The sequence below is a fragment of the Balaenoptera ricei genome, chromosome 2, assembly GCF_028023285.1.
Source record: "Balaenoptera ricei isolate mBalRic1 chromosome 2, mBalRic1.hap2, whole genome shotgun sequence".
Taxonomy (NCBI): Eukaryota; Metazoa; Chordata; class Mammalia; order Artiodactyla; family Balaenopteridae; genus Balaenoptera; species Balaenoptera ricei.
Genome location: NC_082640.1, coordinates 127,832,093 through 127,843,464, shown reverse-complemented (window position 1 = coordinate 127,843,464; position 11,372 = coordinate 127,832,093). Strand labels below are relative to the sequence as shown.

Here is an 11,372-nt window from a genome sequence, read left to right as displayed (position 1 = left end):
TTTTATAGCTGTTCACATTTGCCTTATGTATTGAGGTGCTCCTATTTTGGGTGCATATATATTTATAATTGTTATATCTTCTTCTTGGATTGATCCCATGATCATTATTTAGTGTCCTTCATTGTCTCTTGTAATATTCTTTATTTTAAAGTCTATTTTATCTGATATGAGTATTGCTACTCCAGCTCTCTTTTGATTCCCATTTACATGGAATATCTTTTTCCATCCCCTCACTTTCAGTCTGTACGTGTCCCTGGGTCTGAAGTGGGTCTCTTTTGGACAGCATATATATGGGTCTTGTTTTTGTATCCATTCAGCAAGCCTGTGTCTTTTGGTTGGAGCATTTAATCCATTCATATTTAAGGTGATTATCGATATGTATGTTCCTATTACCATATTCTTAATTGTTTTAGGTTTGTTTTTGTAGGTGTTTTTCTTCTCGTGTGTTTCCCACTTAGAGAAGTTCCTTTAGCATTTGTTGTAAAGCTGGTTTGATGGTGCTGAATTGTCTTAGCTTTTTCTTGTCTGTAAAGCTTTTGATTTCTCCATCATATCTGAAGGAGATCCTTGCCAGGTAGAGTAATCTTGGTTGTCGGTTCTTCCCTTTCATCACTTTAAATATATTGTGCCACTCCCTTCTGGCTTGTAGAGTTTCTGGTGAGAAATCAGCTGTTAACCTAATGGGAGTTCCCTTATAAGTTATTTGTTGTTTTTCCCTTGTTGCTTTTAATAATTTTTCTTTGTCTTTAATTTTTGTCAGTTTTATTACTATGTGTCTCAGCATGTTTCTCCTTGGGTTATCCTGTATGGGACTTGGTGCGCTTCCTGGACTTGGGTGGGTATTTCCTTTCCCATGTTAGGGAACTTTTCGACTATAATCTCTTCAAATATTTTCTCTGGTCCTTTCTCTCTCTCTCTTCTCTTTCTGGGACTCCTATGATGTGAATGTTGGTACGTTTAATGTTGTCCCAGAGGTCTTTTAGCCTGTCTTCATTTCTTTTCTTTCTTTTTTCTTTATTCTGTTCTGCAGCAGTGAATTCCACCATTCTGTCTTGCAGGTCACTTATCCGTTCTTCTGCCTCAGTTATTCTGCTATTGATTCCTTCTAGTGTGTTTTTCATTTCAGTTATTGTATTATTCATCTCTTTTTTTGTTCTTTAATTCTTCTAGGTGTTTGTTCTTTAATTTTTCTAGGTCTTTTTTAAACATTTCTTGCATCTTCTTGATCTTGGCCTCTATTCTTTTTCTGAGGTCCTGGATCATCTTCACTATCTTTATTCTGAATTCTTTTTTTGGAAGGTTGCCTATCTCCAGTTCATTTAGTTATTTTTCTGGGGTTTTATCTTGTTCCTTCATCTGGTACATAGTCCTCTGCCTTTTCATTTTGTCCATCTTTCTGTGAATGTGGTTTTCATTCCATGAGCTGCAGGACTGTAGTTCTTCTTGCTTCTGCTCTCTGCCCTCTGGTGGATGAGGCTATCTAAGAGGCTTGTGCATGCTTCCTGATGGGAGGGACTGGTGGTGGGTAGAGCTGGGTGTTGCTCTGGTGGGCAGAGCTCATTAAAACTTTAATCTGCTTGTCTGCTGATGGGTGGGACTGAGTTCCCTCCCTGTTAGTTGTTTGGCCTGACGTGACCCAGCACTGGAACCTACAGGCTCTTTGGTGTGGCTAATGGCAGATTCCAGGAGGGCTCATGCCAAGGAGTACTTCCCAGAACTTCTGCTGCCAGTGTCTTTTTTCCTGTGGTGAGCCACAGCCACCCCCCGCCTCTTCAGGAGACCCTCCAATACTAGCTGGTAGGTCTGGTTCAGTCTCCTGTGCGGTCACTGTTCCTCCCCCCGTGTCCTGTCCTGATAATGCACACTACTTTGTGTGTGCCCTCCAAGGGTGGAGTCTTTGTTTCCCCCAGTCCTGTTGAAGTCCTGCAATCAAATCCCGCCAGCGTTCACAGTCTAATTCTCTGGGAATTCCTCCTCCCATTGCCAGACCCCCAGGTTGGGAAGCCTGACGTGGGGCTCAGAACCTTCACTGCTGTGGGTGGACTTCTGTGGTATAATTGTTCTCCAGTTTGTGAGTCACCCACCTAGCGGTTGTGGGATTTGATTTTATTGTGATTGTGACCCTCCTACCATCTTATTTTGGCTTCGCCTTTGTCTTTGGAAGTGGAGTGTCTTTTTTGGTGAGTTCCAGTATCTTCCTGCTGATGATTGTTCAGCAGTTAGTTGTGATTCCTGTGCTCTTTCAAGAGGGAGTGAGCACACGTCCTTCTACTCCGCCATCTTGAACCAATCATCCACAAAACTTGTTCTAACGTTAAAATTACAAAGAATTTCTTTTATGAACTTATAGAAATTTACATTCCAAAGCTTCTAGAGAAGAGTCTCTAATATTTATACATTTGTGTTCATTGAAATGTAAATAATTATAAATAATTGTATCTGAGGATTACTATTAACTGCTAAAATTAAGTCTCTGAGAAATTCCCAAAAGAACTCAGGCTTTAGCTTTTACAAAGAAGCTCTTAAAACCATTGTTCTGAAGAAAAATTTCCCCTGCTAGACTACTGTTACTCACTTTCCTTGCTCATTCAAAGTGCAGTTTTGTAGTCACTCAGCAATGAACAATTTTAATTTGGTCACATTGTCTAAACATATAAAGATGGCAGACAAGGGAATAAATGTTTGTATCTAAATAGTGTCAGATTAGTGAATTAGGGTTTTATTTATTTAACTTGTTAAAGTTAACAGTTGACAATGTATTCATTGTTTTTCTAAAATTGTATTCAAATTTCACACACCTGTCTTTTCACAAAAGGGAGTTCAGTTTGACCTACGTGCATTAAAACTATAGTTAAGCCCCAAACCTCACTTTGACAAGTAATCATCCTATTAAAGTAATGACACATTTGCTATTTCTTCTCCATTTCTGGTAAAAAATTAGTCAGGAAACAGAAAAAATATATGTAATACATAGAATGACTTTCTTTAAAAAATCACTCTCTAAGAAGTACACAAAAAGTGTGGCTTTGGAAATATTTCTTATAAGAATCTAGCTACATTAAAAATAATGGTGTATATTATTATATCATTTCTTGTCACTTTCTTATGCAATTCCTCTATTACAATTTCAACTGATAACCTGAGACCTGGAAAGAATAAGTACTTTATCATTACTCAGTCACTTTTAGTTTCTTCTACTTTGCTTTCACAAAAGAGGCAGTGAAATTTTAAAGGCCATCTCACATGTAGCGGCAATAGAGCAAAATTGCAGAATATTGATACACACAGAAACAGACATAACAAATTTCAAGGAGCTTTTGATGACAGAAGCAGGTAGTCCTGTAGTCAACATAAAGTGGTGGTGAAAGATTGAGATCTTTGATCATGATTACAAAGGAAAACCTAGAATAAATGTGGCAGAATAGAAAATATCTGAGGCACTTAATAGGACTCTATTTCTCTGTAATGTTGGAAGATGCTCAAATCAGAGTCTGAATCCTTGATTTCATTCGCTGGTTTCCTTTAACTTCCTTGAGTCCTCTATGAATGTAACAAAGCACTTAGGTGAACAGTCCTGCCACCAGATTTTCTGCATGTTGCCTCTTTACATCACTCTTTGTCATTAAATCTTTAATCTCCAGGAATAAGCTAATTTGCTGCCGCTACTAGCTCGTATTTTCCATCTTTACCTTTTGAGGAATGAAAATCAGGAGGAGTATTGCCAGGGTCTCCCTAAAATAGTCTCCATATCTGCCATTCTTTTCCAGGATATAAGAAGTGACTGTCTTGAATGTGATATGCTTATCATAGCAAGTTTGTTGAAATGATTCTGAATAACTGGGATACTCCCCATGTCATCATAGCACCTATGTATTGAAAAAAGTAAACAGGAATTTCTGAATGCTTGCTTTCCCCAACAAATTGATTTGGTATCTACTCTAATAGCTGGAGACCCTGGTGTCCTCAGATCCTTAATAGAAAATCTGAGACCCAGCAGATATCCTCAAGTCCTATGGAGTCTGGCCTTCTTGACTTCCAATTGATTTTTTTTAATCATTGATTTTTTTTTGCTATCTTTTAGTTGTATTATGTTCTTTCCCTATACTTTTAGTGTTCATCCTAGAAATTACAAAATGTGTCATTGACTTATCAATGTCTAATATTAATGGATAATTTTACTCTCTTCCTGGGTAATACAAGCTGCTTAGGACACTTAACTTCATTTACGTAGTTCCTTATGTACATGTTATTATTTTTCAATGGATCACTGTTTATTGAGATTTACTCACGTTTACAACTTTCTTTTCTTTTTATTCTTTTTGTATTTTTGAGCCCCTTGATTTCCAGCCATCATTTCCCTTTTCTCTGGAAGAAGTCAGTGAGAATTTAACAACATATTGGACAGTCAAAGAGACAGTTAGTGAACTGAAAACATACTTTGCAGATTCCTTTGGATGCAGATTTCCTAATGGTGAACTCTTTCAATTTTTTATTCATCTGAAAATGACTTTATTTTTGCTAGTTACAAATTCTAGGTTAGCAGTTTCTTTCTGACTTCCACTGATGCTGTTCAGAAGTCACCTGCCAGTCTACTGTTATTCTCTTGAAGGTGAGTTGCTCTGGCTGCACTGAAGTTTTTTTTGGTTTTATCCAATTTCACTATGATATGTTTAGGTATGGCTTTCCTTTTATTTATTCTGTTTGGGATTTATTTGGATTCCTAAATTGGAAGACAGATATTTTTCATGAGTTTTGGAAAATTCTAGGCTAAAATCTCCGCAAAAATGACCAGTGCCCATTCTTATTTTTCTAGATGCCAGAACTTAAGGATTTCTCATGGAATTCTGAGTCTTTTACATTCTCTTCCATGTTTTCCACCTTTTTGTTGTATGCTGCATGCTGGGGAGTGTCTTCTGACCTATTTTCAGTTCACTAACTGTCTCTTCCGCTGTCCAATATATTGTTAAATTCCCATTGAATTCTTAATTTTTTAAACGGATTTTTCCAATGTAGAATTTCAATTTGTTTCTTTTTTAAAACTGCTAAGTCACTTTTTATAGTTGTTAGTTCCTTCCCTGCTGAAATTTTCACAGCTTATTTTTCTTCTCCTTGAAAACATTAAGCATAGTTTTACTGTATATGATAATGCCTGACAATTTTGGTTATTTTTATCACTGTTGGTTCTTGCTCATTGTATCTTTTCTCTTCATGCTTTGGTGTATGTTGGGCATTGTGTTTGAAAAAGTATTTGTTGAAATAATTTGAGACTTAGGATGGTATTCTCATCCTAAGGATGGTATTCTCTTCCTCCAAAGAGGGGTACCGACAATCTAGAGTGTTCTCAGGCAGTCTCACAGCCTGAGATTTCATGGCCTATTGATATTTTAAAAAGAAGTGAGTCTACCGTCTGCACAAGGTTGAGTTATTTTTGTTTTATCACTATTCTCAGGGTGTAGCCCCTTGGGGGCCCCAATTCCCAGTATTGGGTGAGCCCTGAACTCTGACTTTTCCCCTTAGCTCTAAGAGGCTATCAAAGCACATATCACCTACCTCTTCCAGGTCAGCCAGTGATCACAGGGCAAACCTTTTCCCAAGTGTTGGATTTTTGTCCTGTAATTCCTTATTATCTTGATATATCTTTGATGCTTTTAAGAAGATTTTTAAATAATATATTTAATCAAGCTTTTGTGTATTTTTTTTCCCAGAGTGTGGTTAGATTTCGTTAAACTACTCAGTCTTTCATTACCTAAAGCAGAAATCTCCTCATACCTTTCATTCCATATTCTTGGCTTCCCTTTCCCTTTCTTTCTTCCTCCCTCCCTCCCCTCTCTTCCTCCTTCCTTCCTTCCTTCCTCTTTTAAAATATGGCTGGAGTACTTTTTTCAAAAGAGTACATGGCAGGTAAACCTTCAGAGTTCTTGCATGTCATTTTTTTGCTTTCATATTTGATTAGTAGTTTGATTATGTATAGAATTGTTGATATAAAGTCATTTTTTTTCAGAATTTTACAGGCTTTATTTCACTATTTTCAGCATTTATTCTTGCTAATGAGACTAATATAATACCATCCTGTTTTTGGTTCCTTTCTATCTATAGGAAGTCTCCTGTTTCTTGGGAAAATAGCACCAGAAAAGTCCTCTTAATATAAATCTATTTAAATTGGATTGTTTGGGGGGTACTATTTTCTGATAAAAATAGATGGTAGAATGATATGATATCTTCCAAGTTCATATTTCACTTTCCTGCACAATCATAAAGATAGTAATTTCTGCAAAAATATTTCAAGACTTCCCTACAAGGGCCTGTCTTAAATTCTTTGATTTTTAAGTGAGTCTCCCTTGAAGACCCTTTCTTACCATTCTCCTGGTTGGTTTTCTCCTCATCCATCCTAAACTGATCTAACTCTGCTAATTCTCATTTAGCAGTAGCTTTGTTGGTGACTCAAGTCACCAACACTTTTATCAACTCTATGAAATCTAACATCTTTTCAAGATTTGCAATTTTACTTTAAAGTCAATTTATGCTATATATTTATTATACATTTATTAAATATTTATGGCTTACATATTTTAATCATATATTTATTAAAAAGTCAATGAAATTGACCAAAATAGACTCTGATGTGATTGCTGAGGACAGATGTTAGTGTGATATGGGATGAGTATTTGAATCAGGACTAATTTTACAAGTGGCCAGTTGATTAATGAATATTTTTGAGCCATGACTGCTTCCCTATGCAATCTCATGGCTGTAAGAACTCAGATAATGAATACATCAAACAATAGGGAACTTCCATTACCCTTTCCTGGAAGTTTCTGGCATATCCTCTTTATCTTTGGTGTGTTATGAAATTTCATGGCGCTATTTCTAGGTTTTGATCTTTCTCTTCATTCTGCTCAGCATTCACTTTTTTCAGAGTGAAGCCAGGTGTCTTCAGTGCTGGAACATTTGCTTCTTTGCTTTTGTTTCATCTGACAATATGATTCGTCTACTTGCCATTTTCTAAAGATTTTAATAAATCTCTGGTCTGCTGATGGCTCTCTTTCCCCTTTTTAGTGCTGCTTTGTGCTTGCTAGCTTCTGTATTTCTTGATTGTAATTTTTACAGGCATTTTTGAGGAAGAGAAGGTAAATATCTATGTAAATAGTCTATTATATATTATATAGAACTAGAAGCATCAGGATTATTTATGTTAGATACAGAGTGCTTTACTGAATGGAAATCTCTTTCTCTATATCGATATCTATATCTATATCTACACAGATATCCCCATACCAAATCCCTATTACTGGATATTTAGGTTGTTTATAATTCCTTAAAATTATTTTCAAAATGCTTCCCATTAATTTTTGAGATTTCTGATTTTAAAATCTCCCTTTTCTCTGGATGCACATAAAAATTTCTACAAGCAAAATATTATTTTAACTAGAATAAATTTATGTTGTATATTAAACAAATATTCCATTCTTTCTGAATGGGATAACCATTTGAGCACTAATTAGAAGAGACTGTCTTCTTTGGGGCCAAATAAGAAGATTGCACGTGAAGGGCTTTTGACAGCCAATCTGAAGAGGCATGAATACTCAGAGGCCTCTGTTTTCCAATACAGTGCACACTCAGCCTAAAGGAGAGAATGGTGTAACTGCTGACACTGAAAGGCTTACATGCTAAAGGCAACCAAGTTTTCCCTTTGCCTTAGGGTTTAGCAGTCATCCTCAGGAACAGTTGAAAAGGGAGCAAAGAGAGACATTCTGTATTAGGGAGAGTTGAAACCAAATGTCAGTAGTAGGGGTTTTTGGCTGCCTATTAGGAAAGAGACATATTTTAAGATATTATGTATGGATAAAATAAATGTTTTGAATATGAGCCCCAAATCAGTTATACTAAACAATATAACATTGGTTCAGTTTCTGAAGTTTTTCGTCATTGATTTGCACAACAGAAAAATGAGCCTGAAAGTAAATGTTGTTCTAATGATAAGGTCTTGTTGATGTTAATGACTAAGCTGCTGAAATCTTTATTAATGGAGTGACATTCAGAGCTCAGATATTTTAAAAATAGCACCAGGGCCTATAGAAGGGCTTCTCAATGTAATGTGGAACATTAATCCATAGCATCTGTTCTTTAATTGCTCCACTGCTCCAAATTAATCAGAAGAGTGAATGTACTGAACTATAAGTTGTAGCTGAGCTCTTTCTCCCAGGAGGAGCTGTAGATGTTGTGTTCCAGGACGAAGAGTGGCCAAGATTTATTCCTTTGTGTCCACAGATAGTCAAAACTCAAAAATGGTATATAAAGAAGGTTTTGTTAAAAGGTCAAAATTACTATCACTCTAAATTAATAATTTAAATTATTGAAATTGAGCACAACTCCAGCTTTAATTTTCATTTTCATTTTTTCTTCAACTTTATTTATTAATAGCTCATGGTTCTCCTGACTAACGGCAGATAATTCTGCTTATCTGTTAAGAGGTACCGCTTTTGAAGTCTAGTGTCTTATCCTGGAACAAGTGCTATGATTCCCAGAGATGTTCTAACTGTGAGCTGACTCAGGAGTAGAAAGATCTCTAAAGCTACTCTCAGTCAGCTGGCATGAGGTGCAGTGCAAGAAGCTTGGGCTAGCAGTCAAAAGCTCTACCTCTAATGTTGACTTTAGCCACATTCCATCTCATCTGTAAAATGGGATTAATAATGCTAGCTCTGCCTAACTACAAGATTGTGAAGAATAAATAGGACTATGCATATAAACAGTGTGTGAAAGCAAGATATTAATATTTTAATATACACTGGGGAATTTCTGGGATCCCACTTGGAGAAAGAGGAAGAAAATGTCTTTTCGTCCTCTCCTCCGTTGATAAGTTCCTGGGTGTATTAGTTGGCTGAGGATGCTATAAAAAAGTACTATAGACTGAGTGGCTTAAACAGCAGAAATTTATTTTCTCACAGTTCTGGTTCCTAGAAGTCCAAGATCAAGGTTCTGGCAATTCAGTTTCTGGTGTGATCCCTCTTTCTCACTTGCAGATGGCCGCCTTCTCGTTACGTCTTCATGTCGCCTTTCATTTTCCATGATTTTTAGTGTCTCTTCTTAGAAGGGCACTAATCCTATCAGATCAGGGCCTCACCCTTATGACCTCATTTAACCTTACTTTACTCCAAATACAGCTACACTAGTGGTTTGGGCTTCGACATATGAATTTAGGGGCAGAGGGACACAAACATTGAGTCCATAACTTTAGGAAAGATTGTTTTGATCCAGAACCTATAGAGCCCTCAGCCATGGACTCATAAATGTCACTGGCTCAGCTGAGCCATCAACAGAGAAAAAATGACCATGTGCTACAGATTTGTTTTCCAGAACCTCTCAATTAGATTGTTCATGAAGACTCTTCCATTCTTGGCTAGTACTTGAAAAAAGAACAGAATACTTAAATTTTGAGATACCACTGCCAAATATTTTCATACAACTTTGGATGTTGTCAAAACCTTTTGAGAAATATTGGATTCAGAACATCTGTACTAGAGTCATTGCACTTAATTGTTTTTATTGTTCCATTGCAAATTTCTTAAATAAGATCAATTACCTACTTTATGTTTGTGGAACCTATGCTCTAAGGACAGAGAAGAAAATGATGTAATTTTAATTTTATTCAAAATAAGGCAGTTACTCTATGTCAGCCATGAAAACACTAGAGAAAAATTTATTCTTTAAAAGTAAAAGGATAAAGGAGGAAATACTGTAAACAATGCATTTTTAGAAAGATGCATGCTTTTAGCCCAGTTAGCTCCATTTGGCATTTATGCCGATACCTTGCATGCTTTAGGATCCTGGAGTGGGGCAGGGGCTGTGATTGAAGTGGCAGTGGACCTGTGTCCTGTCCTAGGGTAAGGGTACAAATAACAGGGAGCTCATTCTGAGATGGTGGAGTCCCTAAGAAGACAGTGGTTCCAGGAGTATGGGGTATTCATGAATCACAGGTGCTTACTTTTGAGCAGTCTTCTAACAGGCACCGGCATCCTCATGCTTGGCTTAAATTCAGAGCGGGTCCTTGTCTTTGGGAGGAGGATTGTCCTGGGTGAACCTGTCTACTAGTCAGGTTAACAAGGTAAGGAACGGGGCAAAGAGAACAATGTAGAAGCTTAGTGATCAGAACTGGGGCATAAGGTCAGGCTCGATATGAGTAACTTGCTTCTGAGATTGGGAAGGTGAGAGTTTTAATTCCTCCTGGAGAGGTAGAGCATGATGTCAGGAATTTGGGTTTATTCAAAGGCAGTTCTCCTGCTGCTCTCTGGCTAATTTTTAGTTTTTTGCCTTTTTGGGCTAAGAAGATTGATGTATATTAGCCTCAAATGACAGGGCTATATTTTCTTGGAGAGACTTTTCAACAAACTTTAAATAATTTTATAGTTTCGTATAATTTTAGGTGAAGACACTGAGGACTAATGATTTACTCAGGTTCATAAAGCATTTCTAGGAGCAGAGTGAGAATTAGAAGACAAATCCATTTTCCTTAATAGAAAATATTAGAAAACAACCATATAGAGACAGACAGTGTTTGCTGTGCTATGCATTATTCAGTCTGGTGAGCATCCGTCTTTATATTTCTGAAACAGAATGTTAAATGACACTCTGTCTGGGTTTTGGCTGAAGCCTCAAAGACTGAGAACAAAACAATATTTGCTGAACATCCCCATTCAAAGTGAGGTGCCGGGGCACTTATGTTAGACATGCCAAGGATGTGGTCATGTAGGTATGTGGATGAAGCACAAGTGCTGGGGTCTGAGGTACCCTGCTCCCTTCCCCCCTCGTGGAGGAGGATGGCCAGGTGCTTCCTGCTCACCTCAAGCTTGTGGGAGGCAGAGCTTGACAGTGGAGAATTGGGGCCCAATGGACACATGTCTTCCTCAGGTTTCAGAGCTCTGAGGGTGAGCTGTGTTGGGGGAAGACTGCACTTCCACCAATGGCAGGGTGGTGGCATTTCCTCTGAAGGCCATGCAGAGGAAGGAAACGTCAATTAGAGCCTAGAGATGGTCATACCGCGTGAAGTGTCAGACACAGAAAGGCAAATATCTATGATATCGCTTATATGTGGAATCTAAAAGAAAGGGTACATATGAACGTATTTACAAAAACAGAAGTAGAGTCACATGTAGAAAACAAACTTATGGTTTACCAGGGGATGGGGGGGAATAAATTGGGAGGTTGGGATTGACATATACACACTACTGTATATAAAATAGAAGACAAGTAAGAACCTGCTGTATTGAACAGAGAACTCTACTCAATACTCTGTAATGGCCAAATGGGAAAAGAATCTAAAAGAAAAAAAAAAGAGTGGACAAAAAAAAAGAGCAAGTCTTCAAAGGGGCTGCAGA

General features: G+C 37.3%; 1 pseudogene; it reads right to left on the bottom strand.

Annotated features, from left to right (window-relative positions):
• Positions 1–3,205: 3,205 nt before the first annotated feature.
• Positions 3,206–11,372, bottom strand: part of LOC132360143 (general transcription factor IIH subunit 3-like) — a 33,523-nt pseudogene continuing 25,356 nt past the window's right edge.